We start from the raw sequence: 26899 nt of genomic DNA, 5'->3' as shown, positions 1-26899 counted from the left end.
AAATGGGAAAAAATAACCCTAAATGTCAGAATGTTAACTTTAAATACACAGTCTAGATCATGAAAAAATAGTTGGCTATTTTTTCATGATTTTGTGCAAATAAAATGCCATGTCTGGGCGCGAAGGAAGTTTTATATCACAGAGCTAATATGCCAATTATAGATAACTATTATTACATTTATTTTTCAGTCATCCATTACTCTTAACTCAATTGAACCAGAAAAATGCATTCCATTGCATCCACATTTTTAAAGCAGACATGATGCATGTTATCTGAGTATCAGGACAACATGATTACAAGTGCATAGTTGTCCTCCACCGAAAGTCATACAACACCACTGAGTTTCACAAGCAGTTGATAAACTTCTGCAGTAACATAAACATGTCCTAACTACATGCTGCAACACATTCCAGTTACAGGCACTGGATCAGGAAAAGGCCAACTCCTTTCTTTCATGTTTTATATTAACATAAGCAAAGAAATGTTTGCTTTCTGATTTAATTATGGTCACCTAGTTATATACTTCAAGATAAATTACATATCTGTCTATTGTAAACTATAAGTCATAGAAGTCTAAGTTTGGCTCAAGTGAGTTACCGTTTTTATGTGAAAACCGTCATGTATGCAATGTATTAATATAAATGTACTAGTTTCATCTATTTCATTTAACGTTTGTGTGTGTACTTAAAATATATTGACAATATCCCCCCATAACAGTGATATCTACAATACCCCATCACTTATCACTGCCCCCCCCCACAGTGCCTCGTCTACTTAAAATGGGACCTCCACAGCAGCCCACTGTGCTGTCTGAGCGTGAGCTGCAGAGAGAAAGTCACTGTCTCTCCCACCCCTGCAACTGACAGAAGTTGATTTTTAACTTCATTTTTTCAATCTCTATCGGCTGAGGAGTGGGATGGGGCGTGGCCTAACCAAATCGGAGGTGTGGCTTAGAGGGACCTAGAAGCTGATTTTTAAGTTCATTTTTTTTCAATCTCTGTCGGCTGAGGAGTGGAGGGGGTGTGTCCTAACTGGATCAGAGGCGTGGCTTAGCAGGGCCTAGAAGTTGATTTTTAACTTAATTTTTTTTTTTATCCCTGTCGGCTAAAGAGTGGGAGGGTGTGTGGCCTAACCAGATCGGGGGCATGTCCTTTTCAACAGCTCACTCTAAGACAGCAGCACTGTGCTGTCTGAGTGTGAGCTGCAGGGAGAAAGTCACCGTCCCTCCCACCTCTGCAGCTGACAGAAGTTGATTTTTAACTTCATTTTTTCAATCTTTGTCGGATAAGGAGTGGGAGGGGCAAGGCCTAACCGGATCGGAGGTGTGGCTTAGTGGGACCTGGGGGCAGAGTTTTAAGTCCATCTTTTCAGGGTGGCCTGAATTGACACCTGAACTGTGACCTCCACAGCACTCCGCCTCCTTAACAGTGTCATCCACAGCTATTAAGCCATGGCTTTACTTCAATAGTGATTATCCTGGTGACAGATTTCCTTTAAAGCTCACCTACAGCAGTGAAGAAAAATAGCTGGGTTGTTATGGAAACCTGGAGTAAAACTATGTATGTGGAGGCTAACGGCCTACAATATTCTATTGGCTGATAAGGGTCATGTGTATTGGCTAATGCATTTTTTGGGAATATTTCAGGAACGGTACGTCCTAGAGAGCTGAGACCTGGTCTAAAACCTTCCTGGACACCTGATGTACCTGTGTGCCAAATTCCGTGATTGTAAATGCGACAGTGCGGATTTCTTTAGTGGACATACATACACTCAGCTTTATATATTAGATTACCAGTGTATCGTCTAATGGCAGAGCAAAGATGGCAGACCCGAGAGGTATTTATTAGAGATAACGGAAATAATTCTATATGAATCAGATTTGTTATGAATGTCCCCCAAAAAATTGGATTCTAGTGACTTTAAAACATTTGTGATTTGTTTTAGATAAATTGCTCAATATGGCAGCCATTATTTTAAAGAGCAGTAGACAAATAAGGCATCTGTTGCCTTAAAGAGATAATTTTTGGACTGTTTTTCATTTAAAGGGGTTATCCAAGAGTAAAATCATGGAAAATAATGCACTTACAGAATAGATGGAAACATTATATATTGACTAAGCCCTCACTCTGATATGATAAAATCTGAGACTCTCAGCCAATATATTTTGATCAAAACACATCTGTGCCCGCCTACTCGCAGCAACATATATAATGTTTGCAACTATTGTATTGTATTAGTGCATTATTTTCCGTGATTTTTCTTTTATAAATGTTGCGATGCACATCCGTATATTCATTTATTACATTGTGCAGGATGTTTTGCATCTTTTTTGTGCATCTTAGGAGTTGTAGTTTCACCACAATTGGAGTGCCGAGTGTTGCTGATCCCTGCCCTAGAACCTAATTGCTGCATACACAGCATTCAATGAACGCTGCTTATCGAGATTAGGAAACACCCTTCCCACTTCTACTTCTGGTCCCAGTGATCATGTGATTGTCAGGGACCAAGTAACTGCAGGACCTGCTGGGTCGGGTCTTAATGGACAATCCTATGGATCTCAGCATGCTCTCAAAGTTTCATTCATCTCAGTGATGCTATTACAAAGAAGACCTGCTACCTCTTACAATACATACAAGGCACAGCTGAAGACATTACTAAAGGAAACAAGCAGGATATTGCTGTCCTGAGCCATGACAGTCAGTCTAGAAATACTGGGTAGCCATACAGCATCCCAGGCTACTAGCAGGGCACCAGTGATGTTGAGGCTTGGATAAGGTTAAGATATATAAATCTCTCAGTTTTATTACCGTGGGGCTCTGCATCACTTCCAACTGCAAGTTTTAAATATTTACTGCTGTGGTAGGGAAAGGTAATTAATATACTTTTCACTCAGTTACTGAGTCATAAAAAAAGCATCTGCTTGATGCTGTAGTAACAGGAAGGACAAAGTCAGTGCAAACATAGGAAGCCTCTATAAACACCATTATTGAAGAGTTCCTTTAAAGGCCACTTTAACCTAAAAGTATTAGTATAAAAATACTAGTAAATATACAATATTGAGTTATAAAACATTCTACATTCTGGTCCAGTGTACACAGCACTACATACTGTGCATAGAGTTTCTACCCTGGAGTTTGACAATGTAGGATCATGAACATGTGTGACTGGACATGCTCTGAAGGACATGTCTGTTTTAGTAACTATTTGCATTTTCTATTACTTGACAATTCTGGAGTATTGATTTTTATGACTCTATTGTGTGCCATTCTTCTATTATTCCTGCTAGAAGTCTATGAATGAATTGCCATCAGTTCGCAATAAAGGTCCAGGTGAGTGTTACCTGTTGGAGGTGTGTTCCTGCACAGACTGACACTAGCAGCACTGACTGAATAGTGTCACACTGTGCAGGGACACACCACCAACTGGTAACACCCAGATGAACCTTTATTATATAAACTTCTAGCAGGAATAGCACAGCACAGTCATAAGAAAAGGTGCTCCACAACATGAGGAATACAAGTAGTTACTAAAGCAGACATGTCAGGAAGAGGTGACAGGCCCTTTTAAAGGAGTATCTTCATCATTCAAGTTAATAGAGCTGTTCTAGTTAAATATTTATTACATACATAGATATACTGCACAATTATTTGTGTGGAAAGTGAAATTTTGTTAATTCAATAACTTTTACAGTACCACTTTACTGTACTGCAATGGAAATTATTGTGATAATGCTTGTGCATGTGATTTGGTTATATGACATCAGAATTTCATACTTCCCTGTTTTTTATGCAAATCTACTATAAAGTAGCTGGCTCTATTTAATGGATATACTGTAATGACTACTGGGCATCATTCATAGGCCTGGAATAGTAAATGAATAGAGTACATCACGTTTTGCATGTGTCATGGCAGACTGCTTTGTGACTGAGGCCCAGAGGAAGTCAAGGATGAATAATTAAATGAATTCTAGATTAAAATATTTGTTATTCAAGCGGTGCATCTATGGACAGACTTTCAGAAAGACATTCAAATAAATAATAATAATAAAAAGGGTTCACATTGGTCAAAGAGTAAAATGATTATGGCAAATATGAAAAACAGCTTCTCTATAAGGTACATTCATTTTAACAGAATATTAAGCATGTGCACCAGATATAATGGGCAGGCCCAAATAGTATTAGATGTAATTTAAAGATTTCATATAATATAATAATTTTACATAAATCAATATATTCCACACACCTACTGAAAATCACTACACCTATAAACATAAGGTTATAATAGATACGTGGAGAAACAACCACCATACACCAAATGAGTAACCACACATCAAAAAATTATGAAAAATATGTACACTCTTTATTTATTTCACAACATATAACATATAATAATGTCAATGCGATTAAAAGCAGATCCTAGCAGCAGCATATGGCAGGTCAACCATCAGCACAACAGTACATCCATATAAATATTATCAATGTTGTTCCACACACCCAACCAAAGGTACAAAGAATGGAACTAAAGTCCATCAAACCATGTCCCATGTGGTCAAAGAACTGGAAAAAAGTGCAAAGTGCAAGGTAGGAAAAACAACAGGTAAAAATATGCAATACCGACCGCAGGCTGGTGTGACCTCCAATGACTCCCCGACGCGCGTTTTGCCCGATAGCTTCTTCCAGGGGGCGTACTAGTCGAATCATGGGGGCACTTTATATAGCTCTGTCTATTCCGTGTTGGGTACAAATTACCCTATCCCTGTCGCCCACGTCATAATCCCAACCCACTTACTCTGCCGCACACGCTCGTCAAAGCTGCAGCGATCAAAGCGCGAGGGAAAACTCGTGAGATTGCGGCAACCCGCGCATGTGCAGTCTAAGCGGAAGGAGAAGGTCAAAGAACGTCCGGAGGTCCGTAACTTTAATGATTACCTCACACCGCGTGCCGATTTTTGCGATACACCCCCCCCCCCCTCATCACCAGAAAGAAAATAGAAGGGTATGAGGGAACATTAGGATGAAAATCAGACATGAGAACTAAGACTCATTTATAAAACCTACAAATAGAAAGAACCGCCAGTGAGGCCTTAAGAAATGGTGGCTATAATGTGATGTAATATAATATAATATAATACAGGCAACAATAAAGTGCAAAAATAAGTGGCCAAAGGCACCATACTGTAAGTGAACATAATAGGTCATGTTGCCAAAAATAAATAAAGCTAATAAATATAATAAATACCTACAATATATGTATTAAAGTTATTACATTATTGATGAATATACATATAAACTAAGTGAAAAGTGCATGATAAAAAATGTAAAACGATATATATACACACACACAAAAAAAAAAAGGACTCACTGGCTCATTTTTAAAGGCAAAAAAGCACTTCAAAATGCTGTTATCATATGTCAGAAGATGAACCTTAGAATTACCTGTTCTTCATCCTCTAGGGTGATCACAGTCAGTGCTACAAGCATCTGTTTGAAGAAAATGATTACAGGGTTCTTTTTTCTGGCAAAAATATAACCTTGAAATGACCTACATAGCTACCTTGGAAAAATCAAAAATCAAACAGTATTTATTCTGTCACTACTTTTGGGGAATGTTAGTTTTGAAGAGATTACCTTGGACTGGCAATATTATAACTATTTTATTGTTTGCATGCCATTTTATCATAAATTTTTACTTTGATGTTAATGGGTCTAAAGTAGAGATGAGCGAATCAACTTCGGCTGCTTCATCTGAAGTTGATTCACATAAAACTTTGTTGTAATATTGGTTAATTTGAATGGGTCCGTGATCAGTCCGTATGGCAAAAAAATACTGCATGCACTACTTTTTTGCATTGCGGAGGCACAGAGAGAAACCCTACAGAAGCATTCCATAGTGCTTCCGTGGGGTTCTGTGCCTCCATTCCACACCATACCTTCCAGATTGTGGACCCTTTCAAGTGAATGGGTCCGCATCCATGATGTGGGGTGCATATGGCAGGTGTCCATATATTGCGGACCTGCTGTTTGGGGGCAGCAATACGGGCATGGTCGGGCAACAGCCGTGTGCTTGAGCCCAAAGACTAAAAGCTGGAGCCCCAGTGAAGTCTCTGATTTAGTGTTGCTCAACATAGTATGTGAGGTCATATCAACCACTCAACTACTAAATCCTGTATTCTGAACCAGCTGGACAAAGGCCAATGAATATGTGTTCAGATATATCACTAAATTTAGGACAGATGAAGTATAAGTTACTGGTAGATGATGACAAAATACCAACAAAAAGAGAAAAATGCATTGCACATCCACTTGCTAGGCATTGATCTTTTGCTGCACAATTAACATTGCTTCTCAGAATAATAAGTAGTATACAGTGCTGTTATCTACATACTGTACGCGAGGCATTTGTATATGTTTTGATCAAAACGCATAAATCCACTCACCACATGGTTTCTCGCTACGAGTGGGTACCTAATCGTGAAGAGGCTTGTGTCTTGAATTGGGCAAATACTGTTTTACAATGATAAATTAGAAACATTAAGAATTTTCAGGGATGCTTAAAAACGACTGTAATGGTTCACAGGATCTACAGAAAATATGTCTAAAGAACTGAATAACTGAACCTGGTCATCAGACATGAGTGGATCGGAGAGAAATTATGCAAATTTCCTAATATAAAGCCATATTTATGTCATATTAGATAGCTGAGACTGAAATCTTGAAAATCAGATTTACATAACATTCTCCATTTTCTTATATCGGAAAATACCACTCTAATAGGAAATTGGTCTGGTTGTGAATCATTAGTGAAGCAAATTGAGATGAGTAAAGTTTAGAAAACATTGATTCTGCTGCTTTGCTGAATTTCACAAAGAAACAAAGTAATTTTTGCAGGCGCAATAACGGGGAACGGCGATTGTGACGCCACCCGTCATTAAACCCCTCAGATGCCACGTTTATTACTCATAAAAAATTAGGGCTTTTAGGGGTTAATAGGTGGGGGAAAAAATAATGCTCACCTTATATATTTGAGGGTAAAGAGGCTGCCGCAGACATCTTGATTGAGGATGCCGCACAAAATCTCGTGTGGCATGTTATCATATCATTACGCTGGCTAGCTTGGTAATGTCATACGTCACCGCGTACGAGACGAGATTTTGTGCGGGATCTTCAGTCAAGATGGCCGTGGCAGCCTCCTCGCGCTCAAGTGGATGAGGTAAGTATGATTTTATTTTTTATTTTTTAACCGGATCGACATCCACTTACTCGCTCAACACTAGAAGCAAATTTTCACAGATTAATCTCAAACCATAAACAGTATTTAGGTAACCTATGCTTTTTAGAATAGATTCAGCAGCAAACTTGGCTAGTTATTTTCTGTTATTGTTTTCTATTGTTTCACAATAAAAATTAGGGATTCAGCAGGAGGAAATTATTAAAACTGGAGTAAGATGTGCTAAATTTATAAAGGTGTAATTTATGGCGGTTTTCTGGAGTAGATACACATACACCCTCCTGCCCACTTACCAGCCAGTTCTTGGAAAAGTGACAAACAATGTAAACAGACAAAACAGTCAGAACAATTTGCAGCTTTTCTATGCCAGTCTGCATAACAGCTTTAATGAATTCACCCCAGTGAGACCCTTTTTAATTTATTAATAGGATGAGAAACTTGGAACCAGTCTCTGCCGTCAGGATAAAATGTAGGAATTGTATAGTTTACACGGTCTTTGGCGGTTGTCTGAAATACTTGACCTTTTACCAATCAGCATTATTTTATTTTTCAGTTAGAAGCAAAAGTTATAACTAGTGTTGAGCAAAGCAAAGCATTCAAAGCAGAATTTGGTCCGAAGTTTAGGAAAACGTCAATTTGCAACTAATCCGTATTTCCTCTTGCTTCATCGTAACAAATCAGATTTTTCTAAAATGGTGGCTGCACGTGTTACAGAGTGAAAGTAAGAAACCCGGGAACATGAGATCGCCCATAATGCCGTGCAGTCAGCCAATCTGCAGGTAGCCATCCGCTGTGATGTCACAACTCTATAAAACCCTCATCCCACGTGGCCTCCGCCATTGTCCTGTGTAGTGATAGGAAATCTAGTTTATTTTGTGGATTAGTTCATTCTGACTAGTTCACCTGAAAGATTAGTTCCTTTAGTTCCTTAAAGGGACACTGACAGGCCCAATAAGCATAATTATCTATATATATGCATGCACAGGTCTTCTAATGTGCATTAAAAACATATGTCTAACCCCTGTCCACCTTATGAATACTGCAAACTGATGTTTTATAACCTGATGTAATCGCTCTTCTTTCTGCCCAAGGGGCGGCGTTTCAGCTTCACTTCTGCCCAGCCAGCCCCAACCGCCGTTTTGTAGCGCCGCCCAGCTCATCAATATTCACTTCGCTGGGCGGCTTCTGCTGTCCCCGATGTCTTCTGAAGCGCTGCTCAGAAGAGTGCCCGGCGCAGGCGCAGAACGGAGAGGCTGAAGCGGCCTCAAAGAAGCAGAGGGGACACAGGCGCGATGTGATCCCGGCGAGTGAGGGTGCCGGGCGCATGCGCAAAAGCTCAAGGTGAGTCAGATGCCCATAGCTTTCTATTGGGCAAGCGCTGCTCTCAAAGACATCGGGGACAGCAGAAGCCGCCCAGCAAAGTGAATATTGATGAGCTGGGCGGCGCTTCAAAACGGCAGTTGGGGCTGGCTGGGCAGAAGTGAAGCTAAAACGCCACACCTTGGGCAGAAAGAAGAGCGATTACATCAGGTTATAAAACATCAGTTTGCAGTATTCATAAGGTGGACAGGGGGTATACTTATATGATTTTAATACATATTAGAAGACCTGTGCATTCATATATACAGTTGCAAGAAAAAGTATGTGAACCCTTTGGAATGATATGGATTTCTGCACAAATTGGTCATAAAATGTGATCTGATCTTTATCTAAGTCACAACAATAGACAATCATAGTCTGCTTAAACTAATAACACACAAAGAATTAAATGTTACCATGTTTTTATTGAACACACCATGTAAACATTCACAGTGCAGGTGGAAAAATTATGTGAACCCCTAGACTAATGACATCTCCAAGAGTTAATTGGAGTGAGGTGTCTACCAACTGGAGTCCAATCAATGAGATGAGATTGGAGGTGTTGGTTACAGCTGCCCTGCCCTATAAAAAACACACACCAGTTCTGGGTTTGCTTTTCACAAGAAGCATTGCCTGATGTGAATGATGCCTCACACAAAAGAGCTCTCAGAAGACCTACGATTAAGAATTGTTGACTTGCATAAAGCTGGAAAGGGTTATAAAAGTATCTCCAAAAGCCTTTCTGTTCATCAGTCCACGGTAAGACAAATTGTCTATAAATGGAGAAAGTTCAGCACTGCTGCTGCTCTCCCTAGGAGTGGCCGTCCTGTAAAGATGACTGCAAGAGCACAGCGCAGACTGCTCAATGAGGTGAAGAAGAATCCTAGAGTGTCAGCTAAAGACTTACAAAAGTCTCTGGCATATGTTAACATCCCTGTTAGCTAATCTACGATACGTAAAACACTAAACAAGAATGGATTTCATGGGAGGATACCACAGAGGAAGCCACTGCTGTCCAAAAAAAACATTGCTGCTCGTTTACAGTTTGCACAAGAGCACCTGGATGTTCCACAGCAGTACTGGCAAAATATTCTGTGGACAGATGAAACCAAAGTTGAGTTGTTTGGGAGAAACACACAACACTATGTGTGGAGAAAAAGAGGCACAGCACACCAACATCAAAACCTCATCCCAACTGTGAAGTATGGTGGTGGGGGCATCATGGTTTGGGGCTGCTTTGCTGCGTCAGGACCTGGACGGATTGCTATCATCGAAGGAAAAATGAATTCCCAAGTTTATCAAGACATTTTGCAGGAGAATTTAAGGCCATCTGTCCACCAGCTGAAGCTCAACAGAAGATGGGTGTTGCAACAGGACAACGACCCAAAGCATAGAAGTAAATCAACAACAGAATGGCTTAAACAGAAGAAAATACGCCTTCTGGAGTGGCCCAGTCAGAGTCCTGACCTCAACCCGATTGGGATGCTGTGGCATGATCTCAAGAAAGTGATTCACACCAGACATCCCAAGAATATTGCTGAACTGAAACAGTTCTGTAAAGAGGAATGGTCAAGAATTACTCCTGACCGTTGTGCACATCTGATCGGCAACTACAGGAAACGTTTGGTTGAAGGAGGTTCAACCAGTTATTAAATCCAAGGGTTCACATACTTTTTCCACCTGCACTGTGAATGTTTACATGGTGTGTTCAATAAAAACATGGTAACATTTAATTATTTGTGTTATTAGTTTAAGCAGACTGTGATTGTCTATTGTTGTGACTTAGATGAAGATCAGATCACATTTTATGACCAATTTGTGCAGAAATCCATATCATTCCAAAGGGTTCACATACTTTTTCTTGCAACTGTATATAGATAATTATGCTTATTGGGCCTGTCAGTGTCCCTTTAAGTTCATTATATCTCTGTCTCTGTGATGCTACTGACTAGTGATTTGAAGCACAGATCTGGTCTACTACACATAGAACTTACAGCTCCTTGGATGAGTTATAGGATCAGATATATTTATTATTGCAAAACAAAAAACACATTGTACGCATGGGCAAGCACTTCTCTTCATCCTTAACACTAAACACTGGGGTACCGCAAGGCTGTGTGTTGAGCCCTCTCCTTTACTCCCTCTTCACAAATGACTGTAAACCTATTCACAATACCAATACCATTATAAAATTTGCAGATGACACAACTGTGATAGGCCTAATCTCCAACAATGATGAAACAGCCTATAGAAAAAAGGTTGAGAACCTAGAGAGATGGAGTAAGAACAACAACCTCATACTCAATACCAAGAAAACAAAAGGAGCTGATTCTGGATTTTAGGAAGAAGAAACGAAAGGGACACCATCCCATTATCATTAATGGTGGAAACGTGGAGATAGTTGAAAGTTTCAGATTCTTGGGAGTTCATATTAGTCAGGACCTGTCATGGATAAAAAACACAACAGAAATTACCAAAAAAGGCCTTCAGAGGATTCATTTTCTGAGGAGTCAGAGAAAGCACAACTCCCAAAACAGCTGCTAGTCAATTTTTACAGGTGCACCATAGAATCTGTTATCACATACTGCATTACAGTGTGGTACTCCGGCTGCTCTTCTGAGGACAAGAAGACCCTCAAGCGCATCATCAGAATGGCTGGCAGAATCACTGGTACTCAGTTACCATCACTGGATGACATCTTCACTGCTCGCTGCAGCAACAGGGCAAAAGTTATCTGCGGGGATCCAACTCACCCCGGCCACAGCCTTTTCATTTTTCCTACCCTCTGGTAGGCGTCTTAGATCCCTATATGCCCGCACCACTAGGCTGAAGAACAGCTTTTGCCCCAAAGCAATCAGTCTCCTAAATGTTCAGAGACTATTGAACCTTCCTAGGATAGAAACTACCACAGACTGAAAGTGACTGCTGCATTCGTGACCCCATGATGATCTCTTGTCTGCAGTGGTGGCTAAATTAGTTTGTGTATATACACTCACCTAAAGAATTATTAGGAACACCTGTTCTATTTCTCATTAATGCAATTATCTAGTCAACAAATCACATGGCAGTTGCTTCAATGCATTTAGGGGTGTGGTCCTGGTCAAGACAATCTCCTGAACTCCAAACTGAATGTCAGAATAGGAAAGAAAGGTGATTTAATCAGTATTGAGCGTGGCATGGTTGTTGGTGCCAGACGGGCCGGTCTGAGTATTTCACAATCTGCTCAGTTACTGGGATTTTCACGCACAACCATTTCTAGGGTTTACAAAGAGTGGTGTGAAAAGGGAAAAACATTCAGTATGCGGCAGTCCTGTGGGCAAAAATGCCTTGTGGATGCTAGAGGTCAGAGGAGAATGGGCCGACTGATTCAAGCTGATAGAAGAGCAACGTTGACTGAAATAACCACTCGTTACAACCGAGGTATGCAGCAAAGCATTTGTGAAGCCACAACACGCACAACCTTGAGGCGGATGGGCTACAACAGCAGAAGACCCCACCGGGTACCACTCATCTCCACTACAAATAGGAAAAAGAGGCTACAATTTGCACGAGCTCACCAAAATTGGACTGTTGAAGACTGGAAAAATGTTGCCTGGTTTGATGAGTCTCGATTTCTGTTGAGACATTCAAATGGTAGAGTCCGAATTTGGCGTAAACAGAATGAGAACATGTATCCATCCTCTGATGGCTACTTCCAGCAGGATAATGCACCATGTCACAAAGCTCGAATCATTTCAAATTGGTTTCTTGAACATGACAATGAGTTCACTGTACTAAAATGGCCCCCACAGTCACCAGATCTCAACCCAATAGAGCAGGCATGCTTAACCTGCGGCCCTCCAGCTGTTGCAAAACTACAACTCCCAGCATTCTCGGACAGCCTACAGCTATCAACCTACAGCAGGGGATTGTGGGAGTTGTAGTTTTACAACAGCTGGAGGGCCACAGGTTGAGCATCCCTGCAAAAGAGCATCTTTGGGATGTGGTGGAACGGGAGTTTCGTGCCCTGGATGTGCATCCCTCAAATCTCCATCAACTGCAAGATGCTATCCTATCAATATGGGCCAACATTTTTAAAGAATGCTATCAGCACCTTGTTGAATCAATGCCACGTAGAATTAAGGCAGTTCTGAAGGCCAAAGGGGGTCCGAGTGTGTATATATATATATATATATATATATATATTCAGAAGCATTTCCTACTTTGCTCTTGCTATATATACATACAGTACAGACCAAAAGTTTGGACACACCTTCTCATTCAAAGAGTTTTCTTTATTTTCATGACTATGAAGGCATCAAAACTATGAATTAATACATGTGGAATTATATACATAACAAACAAGTGTGAAACAACTGAAAATATGTCATATTCTAGGTTCTTCAAAGTAGCCACCTTTTGGTTTGATTACTGCTTTGCACACTCTTGGCATTCTCTTGATGAGCTTCAAGAGGTAGTCCCCTGAAATGGTCTTCCAACAGTCTTGAAGGAGTTCCCAGAGATGCTTAGCACTTGTTGGCCCTTTTGCCTTCACTCTGCGGTCCAGCTCATCCCAAACCATCTCGATTGGGTTCAGGTCTGGTGACTGTGGAGGCCAGGTCATCTGGCGCAGCACCCCATCACTCTCCTTCATGGTCAAATAACCCTTACTTTCAAAGTTTTCCCAATTTTTCGGCTGACTGACTGACCTTCATTTCTTAAAGTAATGATGGCCACTCGTTTTTCTTTACTTAGCTGCTTTTTTCTTGCCATAATACAAATTCTAACAGTCTATTCAGTAGGACTATCAGCTGTGTATCCACCTGACTTCTCCTCAACGCAACTGATGGTCCCAACCCCATTTATAAGGCAAGAAATCCCACTTATTAAACCTGACAGGGCACACCTGTGAAGTGAAAACCATTTCAGGGGACTACCTCTTGAAGCTCATCAAGAGAATGCCAAGAGTGTGCAAAACAGTAATCAAAGCAAAAGGTGGCTACTTTGAAGAACCTAGAATATGACATATTTTCAGTTGTTTCACACTTGTTTGTTATGTATATATTTCCACATGTGTTAATTCATAGTTTTGATGCCTTCAGTGTGACTCTACAATTTTCATAGTCATGAAAATAAAGAAAACTCTTTGAATGAGAAGGTGTGTCCAAACTTTTGGTCTGTACTGTGTATATATATATATATATATATGCGGTGAACTGTGAATAGTAATACTTTCTAGTGCAATGTGTTTCATTTTTCTATTATAATACTTTAATTTAAATGTCAGTTCTTTTTTCCTCTGTCCATGGCATCTAGGATTGCTCCAAATATCATTTTATTGTATTGTGCATTGTATTCATTGTATTGTACAGTGACAATAAAGGCATTGTATCTTATATATTATCCAACAGTCTGAATAAGAACAGGCAGATGATACTTGGTGCAGGGAATAAAACTCCAGTATAGCCTACTGCATGCCCTGTAGTACTATGTCCTGAGGAGTCTGATAAGGATCCTGTGACTCATGAATAGGGATGAGCGAATCGACTTCGGATGAAACATCCGAAATCGATTCGCATAATACTTTGTTTAAATACTGTATGGAGAGAGCGCTCCGTACCTTGGAACTGAACCCGAATTAGGGGAAAATGTTTTTACAGTAGAAATTGATTTATGAAGTTCGCAAAGTAATAACTTTGGCTCATAGGAGCCAATACATTCTAATACTGTACAGAGCGCTTCAAAAATGAAATCATTGTGTAAAACTTACATAAATAAAAAGAAAGTATACATATTAGGTATCACAGCGTCCATAATAACTTGCTCTATAAAAATATCACATGACCTAACCCCTCAGGTGAATACCGTAAAAAAATAAAAATAAAAACGGTGTAAAAAAAGCCATTTTTTGTCACCTTACATCAGAAAAAGCGATCAAATAGCAAGCGATCAAAAAGTCACACGCACCCCAGAATAGTGCCAATAAAACCTCATCCCGCAAAAACCATACCCTACCCAAGGTAATTGCCTAAAAACTGAAAAAAATTATGGCTCTCAGACTATGGAAACACTAAAACATGATTTTTTTTTGCTTCAAAAATGAATTCATTGTGCAAAACTTACATAAATAAATGAAAAGTATACATATTAGGTATTGCAGCGTCCGTGACAACCTGGTCTATAAAAATATCACATGATCTAACCTGTCAGACGAATTTTGTAAATAACAAAAAATAAAAAATGTGCCAAAACAGCTATTTCTTGTTACCTTGCCTCACAAAAAGTGTAATATAGAGCAACCAAAAATCATATGTACCCTAAACTAGTACCAACAATACTGCCACCCTATCCCGTAGTTTCTAAAATGGAATCACTTTTTTAGAGTTTCTACTCTAGGGGTGCATCAGGGGGGCTTCAAATGGGACATGGTGTAAAAAAAAAGCAGTCCAGCAAAACCTGCCTTTCAAAAACCGTATGGCATTCCTTTCCTTCTGCGCCCTGCCCTGTGCCCGTACAGTGGTTTACGACCACATATGGGGTGTTTCTGTAAACTACAGAATCAGGGCCATAAATATTGAGTTTGGTTTGGCTGTTAACCCTTGCTTTGTAACTGGGAAAAAAATTATTAAAATGGAAAATCTGCCAAAAAGTGAAATTTTGAAATTGTATCTCTATTTTCCATTAATTCTTGTGGAACACCTAAAGGGTTAACAAAGTTTATAAAATCAGTTTTGAATACCTTGAGGGGTGTAGTTTATAGAATGGGGTCATTTTTGGGTGCTTTCTATTATGTAAGCCTCGCAAAGTGACTTCAGACCTGAACTGGTCCCAAAAAATTGGGTTTTTGAAAACTTGCTTCTAAACTTCTAAGCTTTGTAACATCCCCCAAAAATAAAATATACTTCCCAAAATGATCCAAACATGAAGTAGACATATGGGGAATGTAAAGTAATAACTATTTTTGGAGGTATTACTATGTATTATAGAAGTAGAGAAATTTTAACTTGGAAATTTGCAATTTTTAAAAAAAAAAATTGGTAAATTTGCAATTTTTTATAAATAAAAATTATTATTTTTTACTTCATTTTACCAGTGTCATGAAGTACAATATGTGACGAAAAAACTGTCTCAGAATGGCCTGGATAAGTCAAAGCGTTTTAAAGTTATCAGCACTTAAAGTGACACTAGTCAGATTTGCAAAAAATGGCCAAGTCCTTAAGGTGAAATAGGGCTGAGTCCTTAAGGGGTTAATAATGACCAGCCTCATCTTTTGCTGGCTTTACTTCTTCCAGGCAGGCCCAGAACAGCAATATTTTGTATACAGTCCCACCACCTAACCAGCCAAACCACTAAACCAGCAACAGCCCCTGTTTAAAGGTGCATTAAAGGTGCCGTGTGGTCGTTTACAATGTAGAAGGATTTTACATTCTGGTCTTCATTATTAAATGAAAGGCAGCTGCGAGATAATTGGCAGCATGGGTCTTCAACTCGGCATGGCCATAAGCCTCCTGCAGCACGGCTGCTCCATGTAACCGTACCCTAAGGCAGAGTGGCCTGGGTATACCTGATTTATAGTGATTCGTGACAAATTAATTTGTAATGAATCTAATTTCTTGGTAAACTTCAGCGAAGCTGCCAAAACAAATTTTTCAAAACTTTACTCATCTCTAGTTCTAAAACATTAGCTTCCTTAAAAGGGAATCTGTCACCGGTTTTATGGCACCCTAACTAAGAGTAACATAAAGTAATGAGAGATCCTCTTAGCAAAATACTGGTCACTTTCTTTAATTGAACCAGCCATGTTGTAAAAATATTGTACTGAACAGCCCCAGAACATGCCACTGAGTTCTGAATATTCATGATCTCCTGGAATTCTCTGCCCCCTGCTGCTAATTCAGTTGTAAAAAAAAAAAAAAAAACATGGTCAATCATTGGCAGGGTGCGGAGGAATGTAATAGAGCAGCACGAAATGCCAGCAGAATGCTTGGATGTATAGGGAGAGGTATAAGCAGTAGAAAGAGTGAAGTGCTTATGCCGCTGTACAGAACACTGGTGAGACCTCACTTGGAGTATTGTGCGCAGTACTGGAGGCCATATCTCCAGAAGGATATAGATACTCTAGAGAGAGTTCAGAGAAGAGCTACTAAACTAGTACATGGATTGCAGGATAAAACTTACCAGGAAAGGTTAAAGGACCTTAATATGTATAGCTTGGAAGAAAGAAGAGACAGAGGGGATATGATAGAAACTTTTAAATACATAAAGGGAATCAACTCGGTAAAGGAAGAGAGCATATTTAAAAGAAGAAAAACTACCACAAGAGGACACAGTTTTAAATTAGAGGGGCAAAGGTTTAAAAGTAATATAAGGAAGTATTACTTTACTGAGAGAGTAGTGGATGCATGGAATAGCCTTCCTGCAGAAGTGGTAGCTGCAAATACAGTGAAGGGGTTTAAGCATGCATGGGATAGGCATAAGGCCATCCTTCATATAAGATAGGGCCGGGGGCTATCCATAGTATTCAGTATATTGGGCAGACTAGATGGGCCAAATGGTTCTTATCTGCCGACACATTCTATGTTTCTATGTTTCTATGTTTCTATGAATATCGGGACTTGTTGACATGTGCTGGAGCTGTTAGAAACTGGCAGCATAAAACTGATGACTGATTCCCCTTTAAAATTGGGTGCACACCTTAGTTGACAATTGGTATAATGACATTTTTCATATGTATATTAAATAAGATGGTTAGTTTGCATTTAGCAATGTACCAGCAAATCAGGCTCCTCACAGTCATTGGGCTGTAAAGCAACTTCTCAGGTTGTTGCCCCTGCACTTAGAATAGATATTATGGATATACTATTGATCAGACAAGAGTAAAAGAGTATCATTTTTAATATACCTTTACTGGGTGTTATTTATTTTGTTTATTTAATGTTCGCACACCATTTTACTGAAAAACATGCCATGAAAAATTTGATCTTGCAATTTTCATTTGTCATTTAGGCTGTTAACATTTCATTCTTATCCTCCATTGGTGATTTAAGATGGAGAAATATTTTTGTATGTAAGGCCTCTTTCACACTTGCGTTGTCCGGATCCGTCGTGCACTCCATTTGTCGGAGGTGCCCGCCGGATCCGTAACACCGCAAGTGAACTGAAAGCATTTGAAGACGGATCCGTCTTCAAAATGCGTTCAGTGTTACTATGGCACCCAGGATGCTATTAAAGTCCTGGTTGCCATAGTAGTAGTGGGGAGCGGGGGGAGCAGTATACTTACCGTCCGTGCGGCTCCCGGGGCGCTCCAGAATGACGTCAGAGCGCCCCATGCGCATGGATGACGTGATCCGTGCGATCACTTCATCCATGCGCTTGGGGCGCCCTGACGTCACTCTGAAGCGCCCCGGGAGCTGCACGGACGGTAAGTATACTGCTCCCCCGCTCCCCACTACACTTTACCATGGCAAACAGGACTTTAGCGTCCTGGCAGCCAGGGTAACCATTCAGAAAAAGCTAAACATCGGATCCGGTAATGCGCCGAAACAACGTTTAGCTTAAGGCCGGATCCGGATTAATACCTTTCAATGGGCATTAATTCCGGATCCGGCCTTGCGGCAAGTGTTCAGAATTTTTGACCGGAGCAAAAAGCACAGCCGGAACAGAACAACGCAAGTGTGAAAGAGCCCTAACCCCATTTATTGATCCACACTAGACAACTTTCATGAGGTTGCTAATTCAACAGTGAGCTGATTATTGGGGGCCTAATTCCCGAGTGAGAAGGCCACTGCATCTGGATACCCACTCTTTGATGTTCATGTCAATGACATAATGAAAAAAGTTATGCAACACTTATACCCACGCCAGTTTGAAAAAGTAACTGCTTCTTTAAACATATAAATGGCTGCATTGCCTTTTAGTATTGTTAATATTAGGCAAACACAACTACCATTTCAGTTTAATATCATAGTAGAGGATTTTTATCTAATTTTTGGTGTGTGTACTTTCCTTAACTTTCATGTTACAATGAGATATTCATTTAATAAAGGCATACTGTTTAGTTACCAAAAGCTAATTACCAAAGGGTGATGATTTTAGGGCGGAACTTCCCTATTGCCCTGTATAAAGGTGCCACTGATCACTTGATGAACGAGCAAACACTCATTCATCAGGTGAAAGCATTGTTTATGTGGCACTAAAAATCATGCAACGCAGCTGCCCAGAAACAACCTCTATATGGGGATGAGCAATCGCAGTAGCCATGTTCCCATGCAGTGGACATGAGTATTGCATGTAAATATAGCTTTTGCCTCCATTAACCACTTCCCGCAACTGTAACGCCGAAAGGCGTCATTGCGGCGGCTCCCCCAGGCTACGCTAACGCCAATAGGCGTCATCTCGCGTGAGCCGAGATTTCCTGTGAACGCGCGCACACAGGCGCGCGCGCTCACAGGAACGGAAGGTAAGAGAGTTGATCTCCAGCCTGCCAGCGGCGATCGTTCGCTAACAGGCTAGAGATGTTTTTTTTTTAACCCCTAACAGGTATATTAGACGCTGTTTTGATAACAGCGTCTAATATACCTGCTACCTGGTCCTCTGGTGGTCCCCTTTGTTTGGATCGACCACCAGAGGACACAGGTAGCTCAGTAAAGTAGCACCAAGCACCACTACACTACACCCTCCCCCCGTCACTTATTAACCCCTTATTAGCCCCTGATCACCCCATATAGACTCCCTGATCACCCCCCTGTCATTGATTACCCCCCTGTCATTGATCACCCCCCTGTAAAGCTCCATTCAGACGTCCGCATGATTTTTACGGATCCACTGATAGATGGATCGGATCCGCAAAACGCATCCGGACGTCTGAATGAAGCCTTACAGGGGCATGATCAATGACTGTGGTGATCACCCCATATAGACTCCCTGATCACCCCCCTGTCATTGATTACCCCCCTGTCATTGATTACCCCCCTGTAAAGCTCCATTCAGACGTCCGCATGATTTTTACGGATCCACTGATAGATGGATCGGATCCGCAAAACGCATCCGGACGTCTGAATGAAGCCTTACAGGGGCGTGATCAATGACTGTGGTGATCACCCCATATAGACTCCCTGATCACCATCCTGTCATTGATTACCCCCCTGTCATTGATTACCCCCCTGTAAAGCTCCATTCAGACGTCCGCATGATTTTTACGGATCCACTGATAGATGGATCGGATCCGCAAAACGCATCCGGACGTCTGAATGAAGCCTTACAGGGGCATGATCAATGACTGTGGTGATCACCCCATATAGACTCCCTGATCACCCCCTGTAAAGCTCCATTCAGATGTCCGCATGATTTTTACGGATGCACTGATAGATGGATCGGATCCGCAAAACGCATCCGGACGTCTGAATGAAGCCTTACAGGGGCATGATCAATGACTGTGGTGATCACCCCATATAGACTCCCTGATCACCCCCCTGTAAAGCTCCATTCAGATGTCCGCATGATTTTTACGGATGCACTGATAGATGGATCGGATCCGCAAAACGCATCCGGACGTCTGAATGAAGCCTTACAGGGGCATGATCAATGATTGTGGTGATCACCCCATATAGACTCCCTGATCACCCCCCTGTCATTGATTACCCCCCTGTCATTGATTACCCCCCTGTAAAGCTCCATTCAGATGTCCGCATGATTTTTACGGATCCACTAATAGATGGATCGGATCCGCAAAACGCATCCGGACGTCTGAATGAAGCCTTACAGGGGCGTGATCAATGACTGTGGTGATCACCCCATATAGACTCCCTGATCACCCCCCTGTCATTGATTACCCACCTGTCATTGATTACCCCCCTGTAAAGCTCCATTCAGACGTCCGCATGATTTTTACGGATCCACTGATAGATGGATCGGATCCGCAAAACGCATCCGGACGTCTGAATGAAGCCTTACAGGGGCATGATCAATGACTGTGGTGATCACCCCATATAGACTCCCTGATCACCCCCCTGTCATTGATTACCCCCCTGTAAAGCTCCATTCAGATGTCCGCATGATTTTTACGGATGCACTGATAGATGGATCGGATCCGCAAAACGCATCCGGACGTCTGAATGAAGCCTTACAGGGGCGTGATCAATGACTGTGGTGATCACCCCATATAGACTCCCTGATCACCCCCCTGTCATTGATTACCCCCCTGTCATTGATTACCCCCCTGTAAAGCTCCATTCAGACGTCCGCATGATTTTTACGGATCCACTGATAGATGGATCGGATCCGCAAAACGCATCCGGACGTCTGAATGAAGCCTTACAGGGGCATGATCAATGACTGTGGTGATCACCCCATATAGACTCCCTGATCACCCCCCTGTCATTGATTACCCCCCTGTAAAGCTCCATTTAGATGTCCGCATGATTTTTACGGATGCACTGATAGATGGATCAGATCCGCAAAACGCATACGGACGTCTGAATGAAGCCTTACACGGGCGTGATCAATGACTGTGGTTATCACCCCATATAGACTCCCTGATCACCCCCCTGTCATTGATCACCCCCCTGTCATTGATCACCCCCCTGTAAGGCTCCATTCAGACATTTTTTTGGCCCAAGTTAGCGGAATTATTATTTTTTTTTCTTACAAAGTCTCATATTCCACTAACTTGTGTCAAAAAATAAAATCTCACATGAACTCACCATACCCCTCACGGAAACCGAATGCGTAAAATTTTTTAGACATTTATATTCCAGACTTCTTCTCACGCTTTAGGGCCCCTAGAATGCCAGGGCAGTATAAATACCCCACATGTGACCCCATTTCGGAAAGAAGACACCCCCAGGTATTCCGTGAGGGGCATATTGAGTCCATGAAAGATTGAAATTTTTGTCCCAAGTTAGCGGAACGGGAGACTTTGTGAGAAAAAAATTAAAAATATCAATTTCCGCTAACTTGTGCCAAAAAAAAAAAAATTTCTATGAACTCGCCATGCCCCTCATTGAATACCTTGGGGTGTCTTCTTTCCAAAATGGGGTCACATGTGGGGTCACAAGTTAGTGGAATATGAGACTTTGTATGAAAAAAATAAAATAAAAAAAAATCAGCATTTTCCACTAACTTGTGACAAAAAATAAAAAATTCTAGGAACTCGCCATGCCCCTCACGGAATACCTTGGGGTGTCTTCTTTCCAAAATGGGGTCACTTGTGGGGTAGTTATACTGCCCTGGCATTTTCCAGGGGCCCTAATGTGTGGTAAGTAGGTAAATGACCTGTGAAATCCTAAAGGTGCTCTTTGGAATATGGGCCCCTTTGCCCACCTAGGCTGCAAAAAAGTGTCACACATGTGGTATCGCCGTATTCAGGAGAAGTTGGGGAATGTGTTTTGGGGTGTCATTTTACATATACCCTTGCTGGGTGAGAGAAATATCTTGGCAAAAGACAACTTTTCCCATTTTTTTATACAAAGTTGGCATTTGACCAAGATATTTCTCTCACCCAGCATGGGTATATGTAAAATGACACCCCAAAACACATTCCCCAACTTCTCCTGAATACGGCGATACCACATGTGTGACACTTTTTTGCAGCCTAGATGCGCAAAGGTGCCCAAATTCCTTTTAGGAGGGCATTTTTAGACATTTGGATACCAGACTTCTTCTCACGCTTTGGGGCCCCTAGAATGCCAGGGCAGTATAACTACCCCACAAGTGACCCCATTTTGGAAAGAAGAGACCCCAAGGTATTCGCTGATGGGCATAGTGAGTTCATGGAAGTTTTTATTTTTTGTCACAAGTTAGTGGAATATGAGACTTTGTATGAAAAAAAAAAAAAAAAAAAAATCATCATTTTCCACTAACTTGTGACAAAAAATAAAAAATTCTAGGAACTTGCCATGCCCCTCACTGAATACCTTGGGGTGTCTTCTTTCCAAAATGGGGTCACTTGTGGGGTAGTTATACTGCCCTGGCATTCTAGGGGCCCGAATGTGTGGTAAGGAGTTTGAAATCAAATTCTGTAAAAAATGACCTGTGAAATCCGAAAGGTGCTCTTTGGAATATGGGCCCCTTTGCCCACCTAGGCTGCAAAAAAGTGTCACACATCTGGTATTGCCGTACTCAGGAGAAGGTGGGGAATGTGTTTTGGGGTGTCATTTTACATATACCCATGCTGGGTGAGAGAAATATCTTGGCAAAAGACAACTTTTCCCATTTTTTTATACAAAGTTGGCATTTGACCAAGATATTTATCTCACCCAGCATGGGTATATGTAAAATGACACCCAAAACACATTCCTCAACTTCTCCTGAATACAGAGATACCAGATGTGTGACACTTTTTTGCAGCCTAGGTGGGCAAAGGGGCCCATATTCCAAAGAGCACCTTTCGGATTTCACAGGTCATTTTTTACAGAATTTGATTTCAAACTCCTTACCACACATTTGGGCCCCTAGAATGCCAGGGCAGTATAACTACCCCACAAGTGACCCCATTTTGGAAAGAAGAGACCCCAAGGTATTTCGTGATGGGCATAGTGAGTTCATAGAAGTTTTTATTTTTTGTCACAAGTTAGTGGAATATGAGACTTTGTAAGAAAAAAAAAAAAAATAAAATAAATCATCATTTTCCGCTAACTTGTGACAAAAAATAAAAAGTTCTATGAACTCACTATGCCCATCAGCGAATACCTTAGGGTGTGTACTTTCCGAAATGGGGTCATTTGTGGGGTGTTTGTACTGTCTGGCCATTGTAGAACCTCAGGAAACATGACAGGTGCTCAGAAAGTCAGAGCTGCTTCAAAAAGCGGAAATTCACATTTTTGTACCATAGTTTGTAAACGCTATAACTTTTACCCAAACCATTTTTTTTTTACCCAAACATTTTTTTTTTATCAAAGACATGTAGAACTATAAATTTAGAGCAAAATTTCTATATGGATCTCGTTTTTTTTGCAAAATTTTACAACTGAAAGTGAAAAATGTCATTTTTTTTGCAAAGAAATCGTTAAATTTCGATTAATAACAAAAAAAGTAAAAATGTCAGCAGCAATGAAATACCACCAAATGAAAGCTCTATTAGTGAGAAGAAAAGGAGGTAAAATTCATTTGGGTGGTAAGTTGCATGACCGAGCAATAAACGGTGAAAGTAGTGTAGTGCCGATTTGTAAAAAAGGGCCTGGTCTTTAGGGGGGTATAAACCTGTGGTCCTTAAGTGGTTAAACATTGGGCAATTATTATGAATTCCCAATAATTTCCTGTTCAATGCAAAAAAGCGAAGTTAGACCAGCAGCTCCAAACAATATGAAATAAAGTACAAGTGCATGCTACAATGGCAGCAAACAAACAGCAGCACAATGCTCCATGCATAAAGTCACATGCAAACAATGGAAACATGGATAAATCTGAATTGCATTACTGCTACACATACTATATGTAAATTAAAAGCTTTGTGCGCACTTTTGATCAAAATTGAGTTTGATCCAGCTACCAGCATCAAGGTGGCTTTCAACAGATGGGACTTACACTATGAGACTTAAACTTCCTGGGCCTAAGCCTCCAAAATTTAGGACAATCTAGAAACCAACTATATTGTACTCTGATTATAAACCCTGGGTAGACTAGCAGGAGTTCAAAGTCCAAATGGCAGGCATACACTCCCCAAATGTGTAATGCAAAAAACAAAGACCAGCACCTCAAAACAATATGAAATAAAGTTCAGGTGCATGCTACGACTGCTGCAATGCAAAAGCAAACACACAGTGTATGCAGTGGCACACTGATCCAAGCACAGATATATGCAAACACTGGAAACTTGGATAAATCTGAAATGCCTTAATGCTAAACTTACTATAAGATCAAAATTGTGTTTGGTCCACCTGCCTGCAATAAGCTGGCTTCCAATTCATCATTCTTGATAATTGCCTGTTCACTCGGGCTGTGCCTTAACACGGTAATGCATCCTCCTTGATATGGGTGTTAGACATCATTGTTGCTTAATTCCGAAATTGTCGTTTGTCCTTTGCCTTTGTTCCACGTTGTTAAAAGATGAGAAGAAGCAATTCAGTATGACACATATGTAATAAGGAGAACAATATATTTATCCATCAAGCTTAACTTGCCGCATTGACCTAAAGAAAGACGAATTGCCATTATCAAATCAATCGAATATACTGTACACCCTCCTGATGTACACACACTTTATACTTGATGGTTTAACAGCTGCTATTTTAATCTTTTTATAGCCAATTTACAGACACAACAATTTTTCAGTAGCATATTACTACAACATATTTGAAATCTACAGAGAAAAATCTGGCCATACTCATTTGATTAATGGTGAAACCGGCTGACCATGTAATGTCTATTGGCTCCTTGTAAGTTTCCCCCAACAGCAGAAATTTTATTACACGTCATTTTAACAACCTTAATGCATTAACACAAAAAAAAGTGTGTTACAATACTACAGCAAATTGCATTAAAGTTACCAACCTGGTGCAGGTGGTGTCAAAATAACCCTGGCTACATCTGTAGTAAAGAATCAGGTAGTTATATTTCCATATGTTCAATCCTTTTGTTCTCAGGGAGATAAGATGCCACCAAAAATGTGTCTTCTCATCCCATTCAGAACACTATGTACAGGAGTATTATTGTGTAAGGGGGAATTGGGAAAGAAATCTATGAGCTGACAATGTATTGTAGCTCTATTCTAAAAAGTGCTCCAAGACTACCAGTGATAGCAATTAACATGGTGCCAATCTTTTATGGTGTAACAAAAAAGATACATTGGGGTATACTGATGAAGCACTCCAAAGATCTTCAATTAAGAAGTTAAGAGTTTATTAATCTCCTGTATTATCACTTTTTGAATAGAGCTAGCATTACATGAAGATTTTCACTTTGTCTTTGCCGCTCCACCCCTGAGAGATATATTTTTTTTTTTCATTGAGGCAGGTATATTAGGAATGGCATTATATACGCCACACTTAGTCCATCGACACAAAATGTGCTAAATATATTAAAAGGGTTGTTGGGGTTCAGAGCTGAACCCGGACATACCCCCATTTATCCCCCTTCGGCCCCCCAGATATGAGCATTTCATGCTCCGATGCTCACCTTGCGTTGAATCACGCAGGGCAAAGGCTTTTTCAGCGATGTACCAGGATCTCCATGGGGAAAGCTAGGCAGAGGCTTCCGCCTAGCAGTGAGCCCGGTGACGTCACTGGCACTAATGAGTGGGCTTTAGCGCTGCCCTAGCTGTTTAACAGGCTACCTGACAGAGTCGGTGACATCACCGGCAACACTGCTAGGTGGAAGCCTACACCTAGTAGTGTTCAAAACATAAACAAACAGCCCTTGCCCTGCTCTGAAATACTCCAATGCTCATATCAGGGGGACCAGAGGGGTGAAAATAGAGGTATGCCCAGGTTTAGCTCTGAACCTGGACAACCCCTTTAAGATTAACAGGAATCTTAATAAATTTGGCATATCTGGCAGTCCATGCACCAGAAATTCAAATCTATGCCAGCTATAAGATGGCATAGATTTTTAACTATAATTTACACCAGTTTCTGTCATACATTATTGTAAACCTGACAGACTGTGAGGAGTCATGCCTCACCTGCTAAGCCTCATTCACTAGTCTCACCACTTTTCAAAAGTGCTAAGAGAAGTAAAAGTCGCAAACTAGGCTACAAATATGATGGTCACATATTTAATACGGTGAAAAATGGACATACCATAAGTCAATCAAGTTCAACCAATGGATGGATGGGGCTCTGAATATTAGAAAAGAGTAATGAGACCCAGACTACATATTTCCGTAAGCATTAATGCTATTTAATTTTAAGAATTCGTTTAAGCCTCTTTTTAAAAACTGTCCATTGTTTCTGCTGTGACCACGTCCTGAATCTATTCCACAGTTATTACAGTGAAGAAGCCTTGACGCCTCTGGAGACTAAACTTTTTCTTCTCCAGTCGGAGGCAGTGCCCCCTTGTATTTAGAGGGCATTTTACATGGAACAGTTTTTCACCATATTTTTGTATGGCCCATTTATATATTTGTATAGGTTAATCAACCATGCCCCCCCCCCCCCCTTAGATGCCTTTTCATAAGACTAAATAAATTTAATTATTTTAATCTTTCCTAATAACGAAAACCCTCCATGCCCCTTTATCAGTTCAGTTTTTCTTCTTTATACTTTTTCCAGCTCCAGGGCATCCTTTCTATGGACTGTTGCCCAGAACTAAACTGCATATTCCAGATGAGGCCGCACCAATGCTTTGTAAAGTATTAATATTACGTCTCATACCCACAAGTCCATGCCTCCTTTTAAT

At 40.7% G+C, this 26899-nt stretch overlaps 1 protein-coding gene across 2 annotated transcripts in view; it reads left to right on the top strand.

Annotated features, from left to right (window-relative positions):
- Window positions 1-26899, top strand: part of SLITRK6 (SLIT and NTRK like family member 6) — a 56726-nt gene that overhangs the window by 15765 nt on the left and 14062 nt on the right. Inside the window, exon 2 of one of the 2 annotated variants that reach the window (XM_040425319.1) lies at window positions 1647-1837. The exons of the other annotated variant lie outside the window; for it this stretch is intronic. The gene's annotated coding sequence lies outside the window, so the exon portion shown is untranslated. The remainder of the gene's footprint in view (window positions 1-1646; window positions 1838-26899) is intronic. 2 annotated transcript variants of the gene reach the window in all.

This window comes from Bufo bufo, chromosome 3 (genome assembly GCF_905171765.1).
Source record: "Bufo bufo chromosome 3, aBufBuf1.1, whole genome shotgun sequence".
Lineage (NCBI taxonomy): Eukaryota > Metazoa > Chordata > Amphibia > Anura > Bufonidae > Bufo > Bufo bufo.
Note: the sequence above shows the minus strand (reverse complement) of the source record. Positions and strands in the feature narration are given on the sequence as shown.